This window comes from Boleophthalmus pectinirostris, unplaced genomic scaffold, assembly GCF_026225935.1.
Source record: "Boleophthalmus pectinirostris isolate CB_2022bp ecotype Guang Dong unplaced genomic scaffold, ASM2622593v1 HiC_scaffold_3, whole genome shotgun sequence".
NCBI lineage: Eukaryota > Metazoa > Chordata > Actinopteri > Gobiiformes > Gobiidae > Boleophthalmus > Boleophthalmus pectinirostris.
Window position 1 is genome coordinate 6,405,310 of NW_026571299.1, and position 22,643 is coordinate 6,427,952.

Genomic DNA, 22,643 nt, shown 5'->3' on the forward strand with positions numbered 1-22,643 from the left:
CTCTTAATCCACTTCTTTGTACAGTCTTTGGTCCAGACTTGTCTCAGGTTCCTGTTACAGACCGGATTATTACAGCACTGACACCTTCAGTCTCACCCAATATCTGAGATCTGACCTAAGACCTGTGTTTTAGTAAGAGGGTAACAAGAGCATGAAAAGGTCCTCTTCAAGATGTGTGAAAATGGAAAAACAACAAAGTCTGAAAACCTCCAAACAAAAGAAGAAAGGAACCAGCCCTGTTATATTCTGTTTTTAAAGGACTTATATTACTTCTATACTATACAGTGATCCCTCGTTTATCGTGGGGGTTACATTCTAAAACTAACCCGCGATAGGTGAAATCCGCGAAGTCGTCAACTTTATATTTTACAATGTTTATATCTGTTGTAAGGCTGTAAAACCCCTCAGCACAAACTTTATACACTTTTCTCACACAGGACAGTTACAACACTTTCAGCATCCTTCTTAAAACTTATCGCTGCTGTCGTCCCTTTTGTTATTTTCCTCCTTCTTTATGTAACAAACCGAAGATTCATTTATTTCGTAATGGAGCCCTACAGCGCAGAGTCCTGCACCGGTCAGTTTTTGTAGCCCAACACCCGCCCGTTAACCCGAGATTTTATCAAACTTTTGCGCTGCATACGCCACGGACTGAACAAAGACTAAACCAGGACTGAAGAATACACTGTTGGGCAAGTTACTTTAAAACTGTAATGCGTTATTTATTACTTGTTACTGTCATTTCAAAGTAATTCGTTACATTACAATATTACTGTATTTAAAATGTAAGGCATTACTATTGTGTTACTATTAAGTTACTAAAATAACTGCAAAGATGCTGAACTTCTGCGCCCTATATGGACGGAACCAGGACTAAACCAGGTCCAAACTAGGACTAAACCAGGACTAAACCAGGACTAAACTAGGACAAAACCAGAGCTGAACCAGGTCTAAACCAGGACTAAACTTGGACTAGACCTTAGAAGCCTGCAAGGCGTTATCGGGCGTCAGTTCCGGTTCGTCCCGTGGAGCGCGGAGTTCTGCATTGGTCCTTTCTCTCCGGCGTTTCACTGCTGCTGATATCTCGGTGATTTTAGCGAATTTATATGAAGAAAAACGAAAAACCCACCACTTCAATCCAGGTTAAAAATGCATTGTAACGCGCTTTACTCACATTTGTACAGAGTAATATATTACTTTTTAAAAAAATGTTTTATCTGTAATGCCGAACATTACTTGTTACAGCTAAAAGCAACTCATTACAGTAATTCGTTACTTTTATAACTCGTTACTCCCAACACTGGAAGAGGAGGACTAAACCAGAACTGAACTAGGACTCACTGTCAGGACAGGCTCAGAGGTGACCACAGGAGAATGGACCAGCTCAATTACCAAAAAATTTGGGAGTTGAACACATTCTGTACAGTACAGGAGACACAGCACAGAGAAAATTGATTGACAGTGATCTACAGCCAATCAGGACGCAGGGGGAGGAACACAATATGTGCTCATACACTGTAAAAAAATAAATAAAAAATTGCACACAAAAAATCCATGAAACAGCGAGGCCATGAAAGGTGAACCGCGATATCGATATATCAAGGAACGACTGTACTATTTTCTGACTGAGTCACAAACTGACCTGGAGTTGTGTTTTTTTGTTTCATTCACACATGTTTAACACACAAACCCTGCACATTCAGGCTGAGTTCTTCTCCCAAACAGAAAACACACGAGTAGACTGAGTAATAATAAAGTGTTACTCAAACATGTGAATGAAACAAAACACAACTCCAGTTCTGTTTTTGAGGCAGTAGCAGTGTTAGAAGAGTCTTTTCTGTGCAGTATAGGAGCTTTAAACAGAGGGATGATGGTGAAGATCCACTCAGCTCGCTGCAGTATCGGTTACATCTAATTCTTCAAATCATGTGCCAGCAACGGCGTAGCGCTCGGCGGTGCAGCTGGTGCGGCGCTCCGAGGCCCATGGCACTTTGACGGCCCAGGATTGCCCCCCCCCCACCAGTACAGACTCAGTATAAACGACTGTCAACATAAACGACGAGTACACAACAACACATTATACTACGTCGCAATAACTCATTGATATTTATGTGCTTCAGTGCGCAGGGATGAGTCGAGATGGTGTGGGCCAAACTTGCACCAGGGCCTTACGTACTGTACCAAATACAAAATAAGGTGGTCAAAAATATAAAAAATCTGACTAAAACTAGTTTTGAAACTAAATATTAATCAGAGCACACTGCAAAAAACAAAATCTAACCAAGTTACGATGACTTGAATTTACAAAGTTTCATTACGATTTGAGTAAATTTCACTTGACAAGTAAAATGATCTGCCAGTGGAACAAAACTTTTTGTACTTAAAATAAGAAAATACTTCTTGCTGCACTAAAAATAAAAAAAAAACAACTTTTTGCACTTAGAATAAAAAACAAAATCTAATGTTGCTTGAATGAATTCAATGAACACACTTATTCCATTGGTAGATCATTTGACTTGTCATGTTGTATTGACTCAAATAAAGTTAAATCTTCTTAATTTAAGTCATTTTAATTCAACTAGATATAGTTTTTAAAATTTATTTAGTTTTAGTTTATTTTTTTATTTTTTTTTTCCAGAGCAGGTATCATGCTGAACAGAGACTTTTCCACCCCTCAGTTCCAGAACTATTTTTCCCATTAATTTTTCTCATAGAGCTTCCAAAAAAATTTAAATAAAATTAGATAAAATTATATGTTTAACTTATAATAAAAGATTGAAAGCTTGGGGATAATCAACTTTGTTCTAACTAATCATCACAAGACCTATACTTTGATTTAAAATCTCTTTCTGAAACTTGATAAACCTCTAAATTATTAAAATATTTAGTTGAAGCTTGGGAGGAGCTCGGAGTAGAGCCGCTGCTCCTCCACGTCGAGAGGAGCAGTTGCGGTGGCTCGGGCATCTGTTCTGGATGCCTCCTGGACGTCTCCCTTGGGAAGTGTTCCAGGCATGTTCCACCAGGAGGAGGCCCAGGGGAAGAGCCAGGAGACGCTGGAGGGACTATGTCTACATTTACACTGAAACGAATCCCGTATCATCGAATCACCGTATCGGAAACGATTTGCATGCAGACACATCGTTTCTGTGTCCACAAGTCTTCCCTATCCACACAGCTTTGAGCACATTTGTTTACGTTTTACAGAAACAAAACTTAAAACCGCATGGCTCATTTCCATAAAAAACAGCTCACTCCTTGGGCCCTGATGCAGTTCAGCTTCTGTCGGACTAAAGGACACGACTCAGTGGAATATGAGTGTTCTTTCTGTGACAGAGGGGTGTTCTGCTGATGGTGAGTCTGTTCTGTGTTTCTGTCGCGTTCCAGATGGTTCATGTTAAACTTTTCAGAGATTATACGTCTGCAGGTCGTACACACAGACACACGTTTATATGAATGGACAGATATTCTAGCCTCTTAGTGTTTTGGCGGTGAATCACTTTGCGGCGCATAAACCTACATCAGAGTATCAGTGTTTTCAGGCGTCCACACGGTGCCGGATCAGATCTGTACTCAGATGAATTCCTGGGAGCTGGAGGCACCAGATCGTTCCGTCTCTGGAGCCGTTTTCCATCGGATTAGTGTGAACGAACACTGCACCCACAACGAAAACGACTCGAATACAAACTAGTGTGGATCGGGAATATGTCTCTGGGCTTTCCTGGGAACGCCTTGGGATCCCGTCGGAAGAGCTGGAGGAAGTGTGTGTAGAGAGGCAAGTCTGGACCTTCTTGCTCAGACTGCTGCACCCACGACCCGGCCCCGGATAAAGCAGAAGGAAATGGAATGGAAACAATTGAATTTAGCAGAATCTTACATTTTAAACAATATTTTTGGACTTAAAACAACTGTGTTAGAGATTTATTTGAACTTTTAATATTTGAATTTCTAGAAGAGTCTGTGGGAAAAATGTATGGAAAATTTGAGCTCCACAGATACTAAAAAAGAACAGAAATGAAGCTTTAGAATGATTTTAAGCTGTATCAGAACAAATGTAAGAGCACATAGACTAGTTTACGCCCATGGACCTGGTTTAGACCTGGTTTAGACCTGGTTTAGACCTGGACCACTGAGGGCTTACACAGCTATAAGGCCACATGGGAAAAGAAACTAAATTACTATGATTTAATGTTGAAAATCACATTATATTGAGTGTTTTTTTTATTATGGAAATTGAGTTTTTAGCGTCGTGACCACCTCCAGCCGGGGACCCAGTTTAAACCCACTTGACCTCGCTGTGCCTTTAAGCAAAACTTATTTTTCATCTTATTTTTACCATTACATTTGCCTCAAAATCAGCCCGAGCCCACGCTGTTTTCCCACAATGCACCCCACTTAGAGCAGATGAATTCTTAATGGAGCCTGGAACAACAATAGTTACTTAAAGAGTCATAGAATATTCAAACAGTAGCTCAGAAAACACGAGGGAGGAACGTGTGATTAACTGTCCTGGGAACGCAAGAAAAGAAGAAATAAATAAGTGAAAGATTGTGTTTAAAATGCCCCAATTTCTCCGGATTTGGAGAGTTATTTCAGAGTTAGTGTAGGTCCCATTAAAGGTTTTATATGAACCAAAACTGACTATTGTGAGCTTTATGTTGTGTTATAATGTTGTTACCACCTCAAAAACAGACCTGGAGTTGTGTTTTGTTTCATTCACACATGTTTGAGTAACTCTTTATTATTACACTTTATTATATTTGCTCTGTTCCACCTTGTGATGTCATGTAGTGGTAGATTTCAGCTCCAGCTCCTTTTGGGTGACAGGTTTGTGAGTTGATCTTTGCACAAAATCTTGCAGCAAATTGTGAGGAGGGCTTGAATAGGGCCCGAGAGAGATCACAAAATTAGTCAGACATGCATGGATACCATCTAAAAACCTTCACCTCGAGGGTTTCAAAAAATTTTTAAAATTTAAATTTTAAAGCACTTATTAACAGTCTGTCTGGACCTGGGCTCTTTCACACGACACAGATGTGCCCCAGGAGCATGATGTACTGACGGTAAACACACAAACACAACAACAGATTCATGCTCTCTGTGTATTTTAACGGGGATATACGCCTACGCTCACATAGAGCATCAAAAAATAGGATGGATCCCATTTTCTGAAATCTAACGACGATCTAAGGACGAGCTGCTCCATACACACGTCTAGTGTCTAGTGCAGTGGAGTCGCCCTCAGTCACTTTCCATGCATTCTAAAAGTTACGTGGCCCTAAGCATGGGATCCGTGCGGATCGTACTGATGTGGTGCAAAACATCCAGACAGAAGCGCGAAACCCGTTTGTTTGGTTATATGTTGTTCTGAGCGAACTAACCAGGACTAAAACTGGATTAAACCAGGTGTCTGCAAAGCTTGATTGGGCTGCGTTTAGCCCTGTGGGGCGTGGAGCTCAGCGCCAGTCCTTTTGCTGCGGTCACTCAACAGTCTACGTGGGTGCACCTCCGGACCCGTCCTGACACTCAGTTCTGGTTCAGTCCTGGTTCAGTCTTGGTCCCTCATGTCTCAGGTCTCTATAGGCGAGTTTCATTGCTAACAAAAGCATGCTGGGAATTATTTTGGTCGGCGGCAATAAACACTAATTCACCATGACGGACGGAGTGAGAAAGCACGTAAAGGGTATTGATCCCGGTTATTTATCCAATCTAACGGCAGAGGACCCAAGACCATTTGACCAGAAATTGGTCATAAGCATCGATGGACGACAAATCACCCTTTTCAACCCCGACAAAAGGTGGAACCAAACCAAATTTCTGGTCAGAATCGCCAACTACCTGGACAAATATTCACTTGGGCGATATCCACAATGACTTGGTGGAAATCCTGGGCCATTCACAGCAGAAAAGATGAAAAGTCTACAAGAGTCTCGATGTGTTGTTGAACTTGTTGGAGTCCACGGTTTGTTAGGATCTTCTATGTTTGAAAGCCATTTAATTCACCGTTAGCGGTTCTTTTCACTCAGAATATGAAAAAGACATTTTCCTTCTTCCGTGCTTCTATTTGTGCATCCGATAATGCAGCAGGAATTTACCATTATCGGGGATAAATACGCGAGGTTACGCACTGTGTTTGACCACCATCGTGTTGCTTGCCTCCAACCAAAATATTTCCCAGCAGCAACGCGGGCTTTTAATAACAATGACGTCAGCTGAAACTCACCTATAGGACAGTACTGCAGACATCATGAGCCTATGCAAGTTGTTTTCACCGCTGCCAAAGCTCCGGTTTGACATTTAACTTGTAGCTATTTTATATTATTTATATATATATATATATATATATATATATATATATATATTATATATATATATATATATATATATATATATATATATATATATATTTCACATCAGGAGAAGTGTGGGCAGCCTCGTACCACACCCACTACACCCCTGCTCCAACCTTCAGATCAGTGGACAACCTGCTCTACATGATCTTGTTGTGTTTATTCAGCTATTTTGTCTGTAAATCTGTTCCTTTAGCTTCATTTGTCGCTTAGTCCACTTCTTTACACAGTTTATATTTGGCTCTTGCTCTAACTCACAGGTGTCAAACATACGGCCCGGGGGCCAGATCCGGCCCTCCAAGACCTTTAATGTGGCCCTTGGCTGATTTTCTACTAAAATATTTTAATTATATTTTCTATTAAAATCTTGTTAATTTTCTGTGGTGTTTATCACAGCAGCGTCTCCAGCGTCTCTGTACGTGGCCCCTCCCACCAGAGCAGCACAAATGAAGACTTGTCTCTTTCCAAACGCTCTTAAAGGACGATCGTTTTGACTGTTGACCGTGACACCCTCATCAGAAAAATGTCCAACATGAGAAAAGTGGAGCCGAGTGCAGGATTTTACATGAAAAACTGACTTATTCCTATTTACATACAAGTTCATGTTAAAACATTGTGTTGAAATTGTATTTTTCTTAAAGTTTCAGGTTGTTCATAATATTATAATATTATAATATTATAATAAGAAAGAGTTCATCAATTAAAAAAAGATTTCTGTAATAGATTTGTGTTTCTCTGCACAAATATTTGAACTTATTGTTATTTTTGGGGTTTATATGACATGAGTTTTCTGATCCGGCCCCTTTGGGATCAAAGTAGGTTCGATATGGCCCCCGGGCCAAAATGAGATTGACAACCCTGCTCTAACTGTACCGCTGCCCCCCACAAACCCGCTGTATTCAGAGTTTTTATCCGTGTTCTCTCGTGTTTACCCCGACACAACACTGTTTCTATACCACCCATAACAACAAAGACGTACACCGTGTAGCCGCGCCGCTAACACGCCGCGCTAACATCTGCTTCCTGTTTACACGCGGAGGTCTTCTTCTGCCGCCGTGCGCCGCCGTCTCCTCTCCTCCTGTGTACCCAGCGCCAGCCGTTGTTTCTTCTTCGCGTGTTTGCGGAGACGTCTGGAGCATCTGGTGTTGTTGACTCGCTCCTCACGTCGTCGCAGAGAAAAGCCCGAACACAGCGCGAGGTTAGCATAATATTAGCTCAGATGCTAACGAGGAGCGCAGACAGCGATCCGGCGTGTACAGTCTGTTTGGTGAAACGCTGTCGGAACAAGCGCGACAAGGAAAACAGGACTAAACCCGGACCGCCGCCGCATCCAGACGCCAGCCAAGTGTTTAGGAGGAAGAATATGGAGTCTGATGTGAGACTAAGGCCTTAAAAAGTCTCAAATTATGTTGTCCAAATCGTTAGGTTTTTCCACAAAGACTAAACCAGGACTAAACAGAACTAGAACAGGACTGAACCAGGACTAAACCAGGACTAAATCAGGACTAAAACAGGACTAAACCAGGACTGAACCAGCACTAAACCAGGATTAAACTAGGATTAAACCAGGACTAAACCAGAACTAAACCAGGACTAAACCAGGACTGAACCAGAACTAAACCAGGATTAAACTAGGATTAAACCAGGACTAAACCAGAACTAAACCAGGACTAAACAGAACTAGAACAGGACTAAACCAGGACTGAACCAGGACTAAACAAGGATTAAACCAGGACTAAACCAGGACTCAACCAGGACTAAACAGAACTAGAACAGGACTAAACCAGGACTAAACCAGGAATCAACCAGGACTGAACCAGGTCTGAACCAGGACTAAACCAGGACTAAATCAGGACTAAACAGAACTAGAACAGGTCTAAACCAGGACTAAACCAGGTCTAAACCTGGACTAAACCAGGACTGAACCAGGACTAAACCAGGACTAAACCTGGACTAAACCAGGACTGAGCCAGGACTAAACCAGGACTGAACCAGGACTAAACCAGGTCTAAAACAGGTCTAAACCAGGTCTAAACCAGGACTAAACCAGGACTGAACCAGGACTAAACCAGGACTAAACCAGGTCTAAAACAGGTCTAAACCAGGTCTAAACCAGGACTAAATCAGGACTGAACCAGGACTAAACCAGGTCTAAACTAGACTAAACCAGGACTAAACCAGGTCTTCACAGCTCTTCTCTGTTTGGCCGGTGAGCAAAACTTCTAGTGTATTCTGATTCCTGATCTAGTCGCTGCAGAGAAATGAAACTGAGCGGAGACACTAGGTGGCGCCAGCCTGACACAAGTTTCTCTCTCACTCCAAACTTTCTTTCTGCTGCTCGATTATCGTTTTTATCTGAATATTTTACTACTTGCAGCTTCTAATCTGCAAAATAGATTTTCTTTTTGGGGGCATTTGTGTTCAGTCTTCTCAGTCGTCTTTATAAGTTTGTTTAAATTTTAGATTTTTTTAGTAACGGTGCGATCGACTGACATGACACAGACAGGACAGAGGCTCTTTCTGCAGGAGACATGCGCAGTAGAGCCAAGTGACAGTGGTACAGGAGGAACAGATACTCACACACAAGACTAGAACCTCTCCACGCTTCAGTGTCAACATTTTAATATATAAGTCGCACCGGATAATAAGTCGCAGGAAACACACAAACCATGAAAAAACGTGTGACTTAAAGGTTGTATAGAGGATTTTTTCAGGGAAGAAAAATACAGCGACAGTCCTTTGTCAAATGTTGTGCTTGTGTGACTCCACCTTCCTCCTCCACAGCTCCTCAGTAGAAACATCTCCTCCTCCCGCCTCTTTACTCTAGAAATCACACTTGTTTACAGCCAGTGCACGTTCAGAATCACTGTTGAAATAATTTAACAACCGACGCGTCAGTTTTTAGACCCTTCGTCTCCTTCAGTCGCGCCGTCGCTGGAAGGAATCTCCAAGAATCACCTTAGTTTGGCTTCGCTCCTTTTCTCCTTCTCTTCTTCTTTCGGCGACCTCAAAAACCGACTTTCTTTTGCGGCGAACCGGTCGTGGATTCTCGTCCGACATCTCAACAAACTTTGTGCGAACTGCGAGGAAGCGACAGTTTGAAAAAGCCTCTAAGAACCGCCGCATAAACCACGTAATCCCCGCGCGCCGAGAGTCATTTACACTAGAAATGTAAGGAGTTTGATTGACAACCTAACAGCCAATAGATAAAGAGGGAGCCTCGTTATCTATTGGCTGATGTTTGTCTGGACTCACGACGTCCACAGTTGATAGATTTTCATTCTTTTTTTTTTTGGTCATCATAATTCCAAGGCTGCTGCGTCTCTGTAATGTTATTTTAAACTTTCAATGACAAGTTGAACCTAAAAAAAAAATCCTCCATACAACCTTTAATACGATAGGTAAAATACAAAAAATCTGCTTAAAAACGACCAAAACACAATGAAAATGTGACTATACTGACTCACATTTGACCCCAACCTTTAAGTCCTAAGTTCCTCCCAAAAAAAAAAAAAAAAAAAAACCCCCCCAAAAAAAAAAAACACTGCATCCCCGTGTGCTTTGACAGTGAGGCCACATTGCAATGAGGCTGAATAGCGACATCTGTTGGTTAAACATGTTACTGCGCCGTCTATCATCTGCTGTGCTACGTGGCCAACATTATTATTATTATTATTTTATTTTATTTATTAATTTTTTTATCAGGAGAGAAGCTAATTACCTGTAGCTGGATGGCGTACCTGTCGTCGCCGGGGGAAGGACACGTGAAGGTAAAACACTCACCGCCGTCTCCACCTTGACAAACCAATTTTCTACGGGAAACACTGACGGTCTCTGCAAAACAATTTTCCTTAATTATGCACTTGATCCTCAGTTTTATTATTACCAACCACCAAAAAACGGGGATGTCACTTTTTTTTTTTTTTTTTTTTTGAAAATCTGGTCACTCTAACGCTGTTGTTGTGTCCTTGAGCAAGGCACTGCACCCAGCACCGCGTCTACGAAAGTATAAAGAAGTGGACTAAGGGAGCGCGAAGACCAGACCAGAACCAGAAGTTGCAGGTCAGATCTGTGGAGAGGCGAGCCCCGCTCACAGTCAGAATGTTTGTTTTTCTAGGTATTTTTGAGCGATAACTTGTACTTGAATAAATGTAAATGCTGTTTAAAGTCACACTGTGGAACATTCCAGGCAGAACAATGACGTATGCATAGAAACAAGCAGGGGAGAGAGAGAGAGATGGAGAGAAGTGAAAGAAAGAAAGAGAGAGAGAAGGAGAGAGAAAGAAAGAGAGAAGAGAAAGAAAGACAGAGAAGCAGAGAGAGAAAGGGATAGAGAAAGACAGAGAGGATAGAGAATGAAAGAAAGAAAGACATAGAGAAAGACAGAGAGAGAAGAGAAGAGAGGGAGAAGGAGAGAAAGCAGAGAGAGGGAGAGAAAGTGTGGGAGAGAGAAAAGAAAGTAAGAGAGAGAAAGAAACAAAGAAAGAGAAGAAAGAGCAAGAGAGAAAGAAAGAGAGAAAGAGAGAGAGAAAAAGAAGAAGAAAGAAATAGAGAGGGAAAGAGAGACAAGGAGAGAGGGACAAAGAGTTAAGGAGAGAGAAAGAAAGAGGGGAGAAAAGAGAGTGAAAGAGAGAAAGAAAGAAAGGGAAAGAAAGAAAGAAAGAAAGACAGAACGATAAAGAAAGAGAGAGAAGGAGTGAGCAAGAAAGAGAAAGACAGGGAGAGCGAAAGGAAGAGAGCGAAAGACACAGAGAGAGACTGAAAGAGAGAGAAAGAGAAGAAGAAAGAAAGAGAGATAGAAATAGAGAGTGAAAGAGAGACAAGGAGACAGGGAAAGAGGAAAGAGAGAGAAGGAGAGAGAGACAAAGAGTTAAGGAGAGAAAGAAAGACAGAAGAGAAAGAGAAAAAGGGAGAGAAAAAGAGAAAGCAAAGGAGAGAGAGAGAGAATGACAGAGAGAAAGAAAGAGAGGAGAAAAGAGAGTGAAAGAGAGAAGGATAAAGAAAGAGAGAGAAGGAGTGAGCAAGAAAGAGAAAGACAGGGAGAGTGAAAGGAAGAGAGAAGGATCAAGAAAGAGAGAAAGACACACAGAGAGAGACTGAAAGAGAGAGAAAGAGAAGAAGAAAGAAAGGAGAGAAAGAAATAGAGAGTGAAAGAGAGATAAGGAGAGAGAGAGAGACAAAGAGTTAAGGAGAGAGAAAGAGAGAGAAGAAGGGAGAGAAAAAGAGAAAGCAAAGGAGAGAGAGAAAGACAGAGAGAAAGAAAGAGAGAGGAGAAAAGAGAGAGAAAAGGGAGAGATAAAGAAAGAGAGAGGAGTGAGCAAGAAAGAGAAAGACAGGGAGAGTGAAAGGAAGAGAGAAGGATCAAGAAAGAGAGAAAGACAGAGAGAGAGAGAAAGAAAGAGAGTGAAAGACACACAGAGAGAGACTGAAAGAGAGAGAAAGAGAAGAAGAACGAAAGAGAGATAGAAATAGAGTGAAAGAGAGACAAGGAGAGTGGGAAAGAGGAAAGAGAGAGAAGGAGAGAGAGACAAAGAGTTAAGGAGAGAGGAAGAAAGAAAGAAAGAGAGAAGGATAAAGAAAGAGAGAGAAGGAGTGAGCAAGAAAGAGAAAGACAGGGAGAGTGAAAGGAAGAGAGAGTGAGAGAGAAAGAAAGAGAGTGAAAGACACACAGAGAGAGACTGAAAGAGAGAGAAAGAGAAGAAGAACGAAAGAGAGAAAGAAATAGAGAGTGAAAGAGAGAAAGAGAGAAAGAAAGAAAGAGAGAGAGAGAGAAGGATAAAGAAAGAGAGTGAAAGAAACACAGAGAGAGACTGAAAGAGAGAGAAAGAGAAGAAGAAAGAAAGAGAGAAAGAAATAGAGGGTGAAAGAGAGAGAAGGGGAGAGAGACAAAGAGTTAAGGAGAGAGAAAGAAAGAGAGAAGAGAAAGACAAAAAGGGAGAGAAAGAAAGAGAAAGCAGAGGAGAGAGAAAGAGAGAGACAGAAAGAAAGTGAGGGAGAGAGCGAGAGAAAGAAAGAGAAGCAGACCCTCCATGAGAAAAGTTACACAATGCACCTTTAATTATAAATCCCTCCCAACAGCACCATATGTCTTCATTAATAAACAGCTGCTTTTAAAATATTATAAAACTGAATCGACTACAGGGCAAAACGTGGCACTGGGAAACTCTTTTTTATATTTATATTTTTGAATTAAACAGAAACTGGACGTAACAAAAACATAAAACTCATTTAGGAGAGAGAGAGAAAAAAGTAAAGGGCAAGTGTAAAGCATCACTATTCTGCTCAGCCCCTCCTCCAATCACAGGCTCCGCTTGTTCCAGCCCAGATGAGTCTCATTAAAACCGGTTTATTTAATCCGGATCGGAGTTAATCCAGCGCCAGCAGAGTCGCACCTGCGGAGACGGGGCGAGCGGGGTTTATGTCGTCTTTACACGTTTGTTTCACCTCACGCCTCCTCGTCACTTTCAAATCCCTCCAAAACCAGGACCCGATCTCCCTCTCAGACCTGCAGCACCTCCACGCTCCTTCGCTCCATCCGACGCCGAGACCGAACTCCGAACCTGGGGGAGATGGAGCTTTTTTTCGTCGCCTTCTCCAAACCTCAAGGACTCCGTGACTGCACTGACCTCACCACCTTCAGGAAAACTCTCAGCACCCATCTGTTTAGCTTTTAATGTTTAGCTTTTGTCTCTTTTTTGACTGTTGACTGGTTTGGGCGTTTCCTGCGACTAGGGCTGCGTTCAGACTGCAGCCTGAAGTGACCCAAATCTGATTTTTTTGGCCCCTATGTGTCCTGTATCTGATCTTTTAATGACAGTCTGAACGACACAGATACGATTTTTTTTTTTTAAAGCGACCCAGGACACTTGGATATGTGCTCCTAAAACCGATACATATCTGATCTTTTGACATGCGACTTCAGTCTGAACGGTCAAAGTGCATTCATCCACCTACACGTTATCAACAAGACACAAACGTCACTATTCTGCGCTGAAGTAGGTGAAAATTGTTAATGAACTCCATGTCACTGAAGTGAAGCACATCACCACTCACCACTCTTGGCTCCGTCTCCACATCCACACGTTCCTTTCAACGGACGTCGCTGCCGCTGTCCCACAAAACACCACGACCAAAAACCTCGTCCTTCTCCTTCTCAATCTCCTCCTTAAAACAAGTAAGTTGTTCATGTTCTGGCTCCGGTACGAGAGGAACTTTAAAATCTCCAGGTGCTCGATGCTGCGTCCATGTTTGGACAACTTCTGTAAACACAGAGACGCTCGCTGCGGTTGACGTCGTCGTGTCTCCAGTGTCACATGTGGGACACTTTTGGGCCGTTTAATGTTCACACTGGAGTCACATACAAGTCACATTTAATTGGAAATGTGAACGACCTCGCAAAAACATCGGATTTCACAAAAAAATCAGAATTGAGCGTTAAGCCCTGCAGTCTGAACGTAGACTTATTCTCCAGTGAGACTTATATATAAAAATGTTTCAGTGAAGCGTGGAGAGGTTCTAGTCTTGTGTGTCAGTATCTGCTGCTCCTGTTCCTCCTGTACCACTGTCACTTCACTCTACTGCGCATGTCTCCTGCAGAAAGAGCCTCTGTTCTGTCTGTATCATGTCAGTCGATCGCACCGTTACTTCTGAAACACTGAACAATTTAACATTTAAACAAACTTATAAAGACGACTGAGAAAACTGAACACAAATGTCCCCCAAAAAGAAAATCATATTCTGCAGATGAGAAACTGCAAGTCGTGAAATCTGCAGCTGAAAACGATAATCGAGCAGCAGAAAGAAAGTTTGGAGTGAGAGAGAAACTTGTGACACTGGGAGGATGCACCATGAAACTTTCCTGAAGTCACTGGATTAATGGACAAAGCCTGGACTTCAGTGACACCGAAACCATCCTGTCGGGATTCAGAAAGACCCGAATAATTCTAACTGGAACTGATGCTGAGTCTGACGACAGCGACACAGAAGAGGAAGCGTCGCTCTGTTTACCTCCGGAGGTCGTGGAGTTGCTCAGAAGTGACGCCGAGGATGAAGAATTGAATGGATTTAGTGATTTGGAGTGAGATGGAGAGTTTGTTAAACTTACTTTGTTCTGTTGTTTATGTTATAGTTTATCTGAAGAACTGTTCATATGTGACGTTAACAGTCTGTTGTTCTCTGTTCTGTTGTTTTTACCAGAACTTGATTTTCAACACGAAATGTCAGTTCCTGGTCTCTGATTTTATTAAATACATTTCCTCCAAAAAGTGCAAATTATACATGTTTGTTTTTTCTTCTTCATTGTGCATTTTTTGGCTGGTGTGATTTAAAATAATGCAGTAGCAGCGCTGCAAAACAAAACAAAACGTAGACTACAACCCCATGGATCATGACCGAAAGGGTTTAGGCTGAAGTAAAAAGTACTTATAACACCAAACCCTGTTTAACAATCACAGAATTCCAAGAAAGTAAAGCAGCGTATGAACAGAAAGTTTACATTTACAACTTCACTTGCGACTTACTGTAAATATGAGACAAAATATAAATTTATTTAATGCGAAATTAATTAATTCCAGATCTCTATATTTTTCAAAACATAACACTTTATACTCTTTTTTTTTTTTTAAGGCTTCTACAGTGTTAGACTTTTTTTTTAATTTTTTATTTTTTTTTATCATCACTCAGATTGTTCCATAAACTAACCCCTCGAACAGAAATACAATCACTTTTTTTTCTGAATATTTTTTTTTTTAAGATGACAGTTTTATTATTATTATTATTATTATTATTATTATTATTATTATTATTATTATTATTATTTATTTATTATTTATTTATTTATTTATTTATTTATTTTTTTCATTTATGGCTGCACAAAATAATACTAATGTTTACGAAAGCACAAAAGTTTATCGTTTATGATCGTATCAACATAAAAGGTCATGTTACATAATAAAATGTTAAAGAAAAGCCTGTGTTTAGTTAATATTCGTGTTTTACTTGTGAGGACGACGGCTCTAGACTTGGAGGTAAATGTTTTCTGTGACGCGTCTTTGAGTGTCCTTTGAGCGCCATAGAAATAAAATGTATTATTATTATTATTACCTGCCCGTGTCTCTGTGAGCTGGAGCTGATTTTTGTCATTTAAAGTGCTCAGTATTCCTCTCACGCCGCTCTGCTTCTATCAGCTTCAGTGGTGTTTATGAAAATAGGGCTGTAGCAAACACACAGGGATGAAGACTCAGAGACGGTTTAACGCAAAATGACTCATGTGTTTTTTTACAGGGATGTGTCAGTGTCAGAAAACCTGTAACTGGTGCTTATTATAAAGATTATTTTTTTCTACACAACTGTACACAAGACAAAGACGTGTCCAAGAAACTACTCAAGTCAGAGTCACTTTGTAAGAGTTGCAGCTTTCTGAGTCGATTTCCAGCATTACCGTCCGTCACCGCTGTCAAACTCATGCGCTCCGTCCATTTTGATCGACCCAAACTTTGTCAAAGAGTGTAGTGAGTCAAAACGGTCGATGCTCTGAGCGTCTGTGTTCGTAACAATTGAAAAATCTGCTCTAAGTGCAGATATTTCTCAAATAAATGCCAAGTTACGCATCTTGGTCTGCGTAATTGCTCATCCTTTGTTATTTTTATTTGAAAATGTTTATTTCAGCCCAAATGTACAAATCCAAATGTAATAAACCCAGTGGAAATGCAGGAAGTGATGTGGCTCTGTGTCCTGGACCTGACACCAGCTGTTTCCACGACGGGCACCAGGAAAGTCCAATGAGATTTACTTGGTCTTCTGATAGTTTATTTTATGTTATTAGGTTCTTTTTACAGCCCAAGAGTTTGTTTTACCTTTTTTTACTCTCACACACCTGGGATACTGTCCTGAGGAACTGTCGGACTGCAGATGGCGCTGTCGTCCTGCCTCCACCGGTAGGAAGACAGCGCCAAAACGTGTTTAAATCAGCTGAACGACACGTCACAGCAACATCACGTGACTCTGAGGAAGACGCTAGTGAACAGTCGAAACTGTCAGGTATGAAAACAAACTCTTGCTCTGTAAAAAGAACCTAATAACATAATGGCACCAGTCAAGTTCATGGGGACATGGCACTTTTTTGTTTTGTTTTGAGGGCATTTATCCATCCATTTTCTTCTGCTTATTCAGGGCCGGGTCGCGGGGGCAGCAGTCTAAGCAGGGGCTCGCAGACTTCCTTCACCCTAGACACTTCTTCCAGCTCCTCCGGGGGGACCTCGAGGTGTTCCCAGGCCAGCCCAGAGACATAGTCCCTCCAGTGTGTCCTGGAGCTTCCCCTGGGGCCTCCTTCTGGTGAGACATGAATGGGCTTCAGCTGCTCCTCTCGATGTGGAGGAGCAGCGGTTTGACTCCAAGCTCCTCCCACGTGACAGTGCCTCACCCTATCTCTAAGGGAGCGCCCAGCCACCCTGCGGAGGAAACTCATTTCGAGCACTTTTTGTCCTTTCCCGAATAATCCTGGGAGCTGTGTTGTTGGGGGCTTCATGGTCGGGTCACTCAAGGCAAACAGGTCCTGGGGCACAGGTCAGACTAAGAGTGGTTCAAAAGTCCTTTATGATGAATTCGACACAGAGGCCAGTTATGTCGCCCAGAATCGCATTACCGGGGCCTCACCCTGGAGCAAGGCCCGGGGTGGGTGTTTGACAGCGAGCGTCTGGTGGCCGGGCCTTTCCCCACGGGGCCCGGCCGGACACAACACAAAGGAACGACGTGGGGCCGCCCTCCTGTGGACCCACCACCCACGAGAGGAGCCATAAGGGGCCAGTGCAATCTTAGCGTCAGTCAAAGGCAGGGACCTCGACAATCGGATCTCTGGACGTGGAGACTGGCTTTGGGGACATGTTTTGAGGGCAATAAGAATATTTTTAGTTCACTTACAGACTTGATATTTTGCACTTTTGCTTTAGCTATGGCCCTAAATTAAACTTTTTTTAATGTCTAGAAAGTTGTTTATACATGTTTTCTGTGTGTTTTGTGTGAAAGAGTGTGAAATTTATTTGTATTTCTGGTCCTGTAGCTTTTATTTCAGCCATATGACACATCAATAGCAGCAGATTGTGAAAGAACAGGATGTAATGAATAAAAGGAATGTATAACACTTCATTAGGGGATAAAAGGGGGAGGTTTAACAGCAAAATTAAGAGAAAAAAATCCAGGCGAGGATAAATGTACTAAAGTTACCCTTAGATCTGGAAGGGTTAAAACATTATTTGCCTTTACACGCACAGACTGATTGACGGCTCCAAAGCACCGGTCAAATATCCTTACAGCAAAGCCTACCTGAACCTTAATAACTTACAGTCTGAAATAATAATAAATAATTCTGTATTTATGACATTTCCTATAGAGTCCTTGAGTGTATACGGGGCCCTTTGGTTTGGCTCCGGCTGAAGTCCTCCGTCAGCTCTTTGCGCCGTCCGCACAGCGAGTCCGGGGGCCAGCTCAGCGCTCGTCAATCACGCGCACGCTCACGATAAATAACTATAATTAAAAAATACTGCTGATTGCATAAACGGGGGTAATCCATTAGGGCGGCGCTGGTGTGCACGCTGACGGCCCGCTGAGTTATGGGCCTTCAGCCGAGCGAGGACGGCTTCCTGCTTGAGAGGGACTTTAAGACCAATCACGAGAAGGGTAAATATTAGTTTACTGCAGTACAAGGAGATTAAAGTATAACAAATGTACTTTACTCCGGGCACTTTTTAACAAACGTGTACTTTTCAGAGGCGTACGAGTAACGTTACTTCAAAATAATATAACTCAAAGGTCCTATTGGTTCTTCTGAGCTTTAAATCGTGTTAAAATGTCAAAAAACAGACCTGGAGTTGTGTTTTTTTTTTCATTCACACATGTCTGAGTAACTCTTTATTATTAGTTTGTCTACATCTGCGAAGCTCAAAACGCTCTGTTCCACCTTGTGATGTCATGAAGCGGTAGTTTTTTAAGTTAACAACTGTATTTCACATTTCGTTCAATAAAGATTAACAATGCCAGAGCTGAAATTGTCCAAATGATTGTAGTGAAGGTGTTTGGCAGGAGTGTCAAACTCAAATTCACAAACGGCCAAAATTAAAAACTGGGCCAAACTAAATATTTATTTGGAAACTTTCAACAGCATCTGCATGTTTTCTCTTCTTTCAGGCTATGTAATGTTAAATCTTTTCTCATTAAAATAAATGTTTAATAATAGTTTTGCTTAAACATTGAATCCGGAACAAGCAGAATATAAAATATAACAACATTTTAAATAAATGATGTCTCTATACTACGAAAGCAGAGAGGGGTCACAACAAACGCAAAAGCCGCAACAAATACAAATGCCACAACACAACAAAAAGCCACAACACATCAAGAAAAAAGCCATAACGGAAATGACTCTATTTTAATGTAAACGCCACAACAAATACAAACGCCACAACACAAACGCAAATGCCACGACACATTAACTCTTTCCCCCCGGACGCCGACTAGGAACAACCCACACATATGTTACTAGAGCTGCCCTTAGAGCATAATAACATAAAAGAAATCAGACTTCCACGAGTGATTATAAATGATTTTTACACTCATGAACTTAATTGTAACACAGACATATTTGTATCTTTGGAAACCTCAGACTCTGAACTCTTCATTTCTGGATGTTTAAATGTGATTCAACTCATTTACAGGTTTATAACAGCTCACTGAAAATGAGAGTTTACCTGGTCAGGTGCAAAATCAAAAACAATAAACTACATTCTGCATCTGATATCTGCATGTTCTGAGTACTATATTCATTTAAAAAAAAATTTAAAAATATACTTTGTCAAAGTATTTAAACAGATTTCATTTCACCAGATACAGTATAGCCAAGTGTACACCTGTTTTTACCTGTTGTTCACCTGTGTGGACCTAATTCATTTTTTCCATTTAACTTATTCCACTCATTTAGCTTATTATAATTTAATAATATAATAATAAAACTCTTCCTCGTCAGTGTGTGTCCAGTATTTGTCATCCTGGTTACTTTCTTATGTGCAGAGCTCCACATAAGCGTTTGTTTCTGTAGCGATTCTGTCACACATCTCATCTTGGAAAAAAAGACTGAAATATTTTAAAGGACTCGCCTGAGCAACATCTAGATTTAAGGGCAATTTTGGTTCATAATCGTGCATAAAGTCCAGATAGTTTGTTTGGACATCGCAGGACTCCACACAGACTCATCAGCAGCATTCTCACCTTTGTAAGTTTCACTCTCTGTAAGTCCGTCGCTGTCGCTGTTTCCACTTTATAATCAACTTCAACATCATCACTTTGAAATCTATAAAAGTCACTTTCTCTAAACTTATCCATAAAATACGTCCGCTCCTCATTATTTTTAAAACTGTGCTCCACTGCGCCGCGATCTTTCCATTGCACGTGTTTTGTGTTGTGTTTTTTTTCCAGGAAGCTACCATCGTCACTACTTCGATTAACTTCGGAAAAAATCGGCGAAAACATATCCTTGAATCCTATTGGTCAGTCTAGTGTGGGTTGTAGTCGCCCCGACCTATCACAGTCTCTGTTTACATGTGAAAAACCGAGTTGTTTCTAATGGTCGTCAAATCACGTCTTTAGTGACACAGCGGAGGTGTCGAAAGACGTCATTAAGGAAACGGGGGGGTCGTCAAATGTCGTCTTAATGGGGGAAAGAGGTAAAAAGCCACAACGGAAGTGACCGCGGGACTCTATTTTCCGACGGATCGATCAAGCGGCAAGTGAAGAAGAAGAACTACAATGTGAAACGAATAATGATAAAACAATAAATTACTTTTACTTACGTTTCCAACTTCTCCGTTCCTTTACTTTTCACGTTGTAGTTCTTCTTCTTCACTTGCAGCTTGATCAGTCCGTCTGAAAATAGAGTCCCGCGGTCATTTCCGTTGTGGCTTTTTTCGGTTTGTTGTGGCTTTTTGTTGTGTTGTCGCATTTGTATTTGTTGCGATGTTTGCGTTTGTTGTGACCCCTCGCTTCTGTACTATACCCTATCTGTAGCCGGCGGGTCAGCTCTAATATATATTTGATGTGATCTCACGGGCCAAATGTAATTATATCGTGGGCCAAATTTCGCCCCTGGGCCTGAATATGACATGGCTGATTCATGACATCTGATCATTATGGCTGCGTTCAGACTGCAGCCTGAAGTGACCCAAATCAGATTTTTTGGCCCCTATGTGACCTGTATCTGATCTTTTAATGACAGTCTGAACGACACAGATCCATTTTTTCAAATGTGACCCAGGACACTTGGATATGTGCTCCTGAAACCGATACATATCTGATCTTTTGACATGTGACTTCAGTCTGAACGATCAAAGTGCATTATCCACCTACACGTTATAAAACAAGACACAAACGTCACTATTCTGCGCTGAAGTAGGTGAAAATTGTTAATGAACTCCGTGTCACTGAAGTGAAGCACATCACCACTCACCACTCTTGGCTCCGTCTCCACATCCACACGTTCCTTTTAACGGACGTCGCTGCCGCTGTCCCACAAAACACCACGACCAAAAACCTCGTCCTTCTCCTTCTCAATCTCCTCCTTAAAACAAGTAAGTTGTTCATGTTCTGGCTCCGGTACGAGAGGAACTTTAAAATCTCCAGTGCTCGATGCTGCGTCCATGTTTGGACAACTTCTGTAAACACAGTTGACGTCGTCGTGTCTCCAGTGTCACATGTGGACACTTTTGGGCCGTTTACTGTTCACACTGGAGACACATACAAGTCACATTTAATTGGAAATGTAAACGACCTCGCAAAAACATCAGATTTCACAAAAAAATCGGAATTGAGCGTTAAGCCCTGCAGTCTGAACGTAGCCTATGTTTTAATCTGGACATTTTAAATCACAATATTCATCTAAAACGATGTAACGTTGCACTGTACAATATACTGTATAATATAAGCATGTAGGAATAGTAAAGTTTGCTGCGGGAAAAGTACAATTTCTATAGGCGAGTTTCATTGTTGACAAAAGCGCGTTGCATGCTGGGAATTATTTTGGTTGGCGGCAAGAAACACTAATTCAACATGACGGACGGAGCGAGAAAGCACGTAAAGGGTATTGATCCCGGTTATTTATCCACTCTAACGGCAGAGGACCCAAGACCATTTGACCAGAAATTAGTCATAAGCATCGATGGAGCCAAATCACCCTTTTCAACCCCGACAAAAGGTGAACCAAACCAAATTTCTCTGGTCAGAATCTCCAACTACCTGGACAAATATTCACTTCGACGATATCCACAATGACTTGGTGGAAACTCCTGGGCCATTCACAGCAGAAAAGATGAAAACCTCCAAGAGTCTCGATGTGTTGTTGAACTTGTTGGAGTCCACGGTTTGTTAGGATCTTCTACGTTTGCTCTGCGGATGTTTGAAAGCCGTTTAATTTGCCGTTAGTGGTTCTTTTCACTCAGAATACGAAAAAAGACATTTTCCTTCTTCCGTGTTCTATTTGTGCATCCGATAATGCAGCAGGAATTTACCATTATCGGGGATAAATACACGAGGTTACGCACTGTGTTTGACGCTACCGTGTTTCTTGCCTCCAACCAAATTATTTCCCAGCAGCAACGCGGGCTTTTAATAACAATGACGTCAGCTGAAACTCGCCTATTTAAAAAAAAAAAAGTTACTCATGTAAATTAGTGTTTCAGATTCATGAAGCTAAAACCTGGAACAGTTTTCCTGAACATGTGAGACAGACTCGACTGTGACTCTGTTTAAATCCAGACTCAAAACATTTCTGTTTATCTTCGTCCGACTGCAAAGTTTTCATTCTCCACTCTTCTCTCTAATTAAATGTCTCTGTCTCTTTTTAATTTTATGATGATTATTCATGTTTTGATTTGTTTGTTTTGTGATTTTAATGTATTTCTTATTCTGTAAAGCACTTTGAATTAGTTTATGTTTGAATTGTGCTGTATAAATAAATGTGTCTTTCGTTGCCTAAATGTATCTGAGTATCACCCACCTCTGATTTTCATGCATCCAACAAATTTTTGATGTTTCCACGGCAACGCGGCTGCAAACAGAGGTACATTTTTGTTCTGTATGCCACGGAGGATGTGACAAATTTTGTTTGTCTACAACAAACAAAATCTTTTGAGCCCCATAGGTGACAGCGCCGAGCAAACTCTGAGATTTTTTTTCTCATAGACATTTTTTTTTTCTCTCTCTGGACCTGAATGTTTTGTCAAATAAAATTGAGTTTAGGAGGTCAAAAATGGCCTC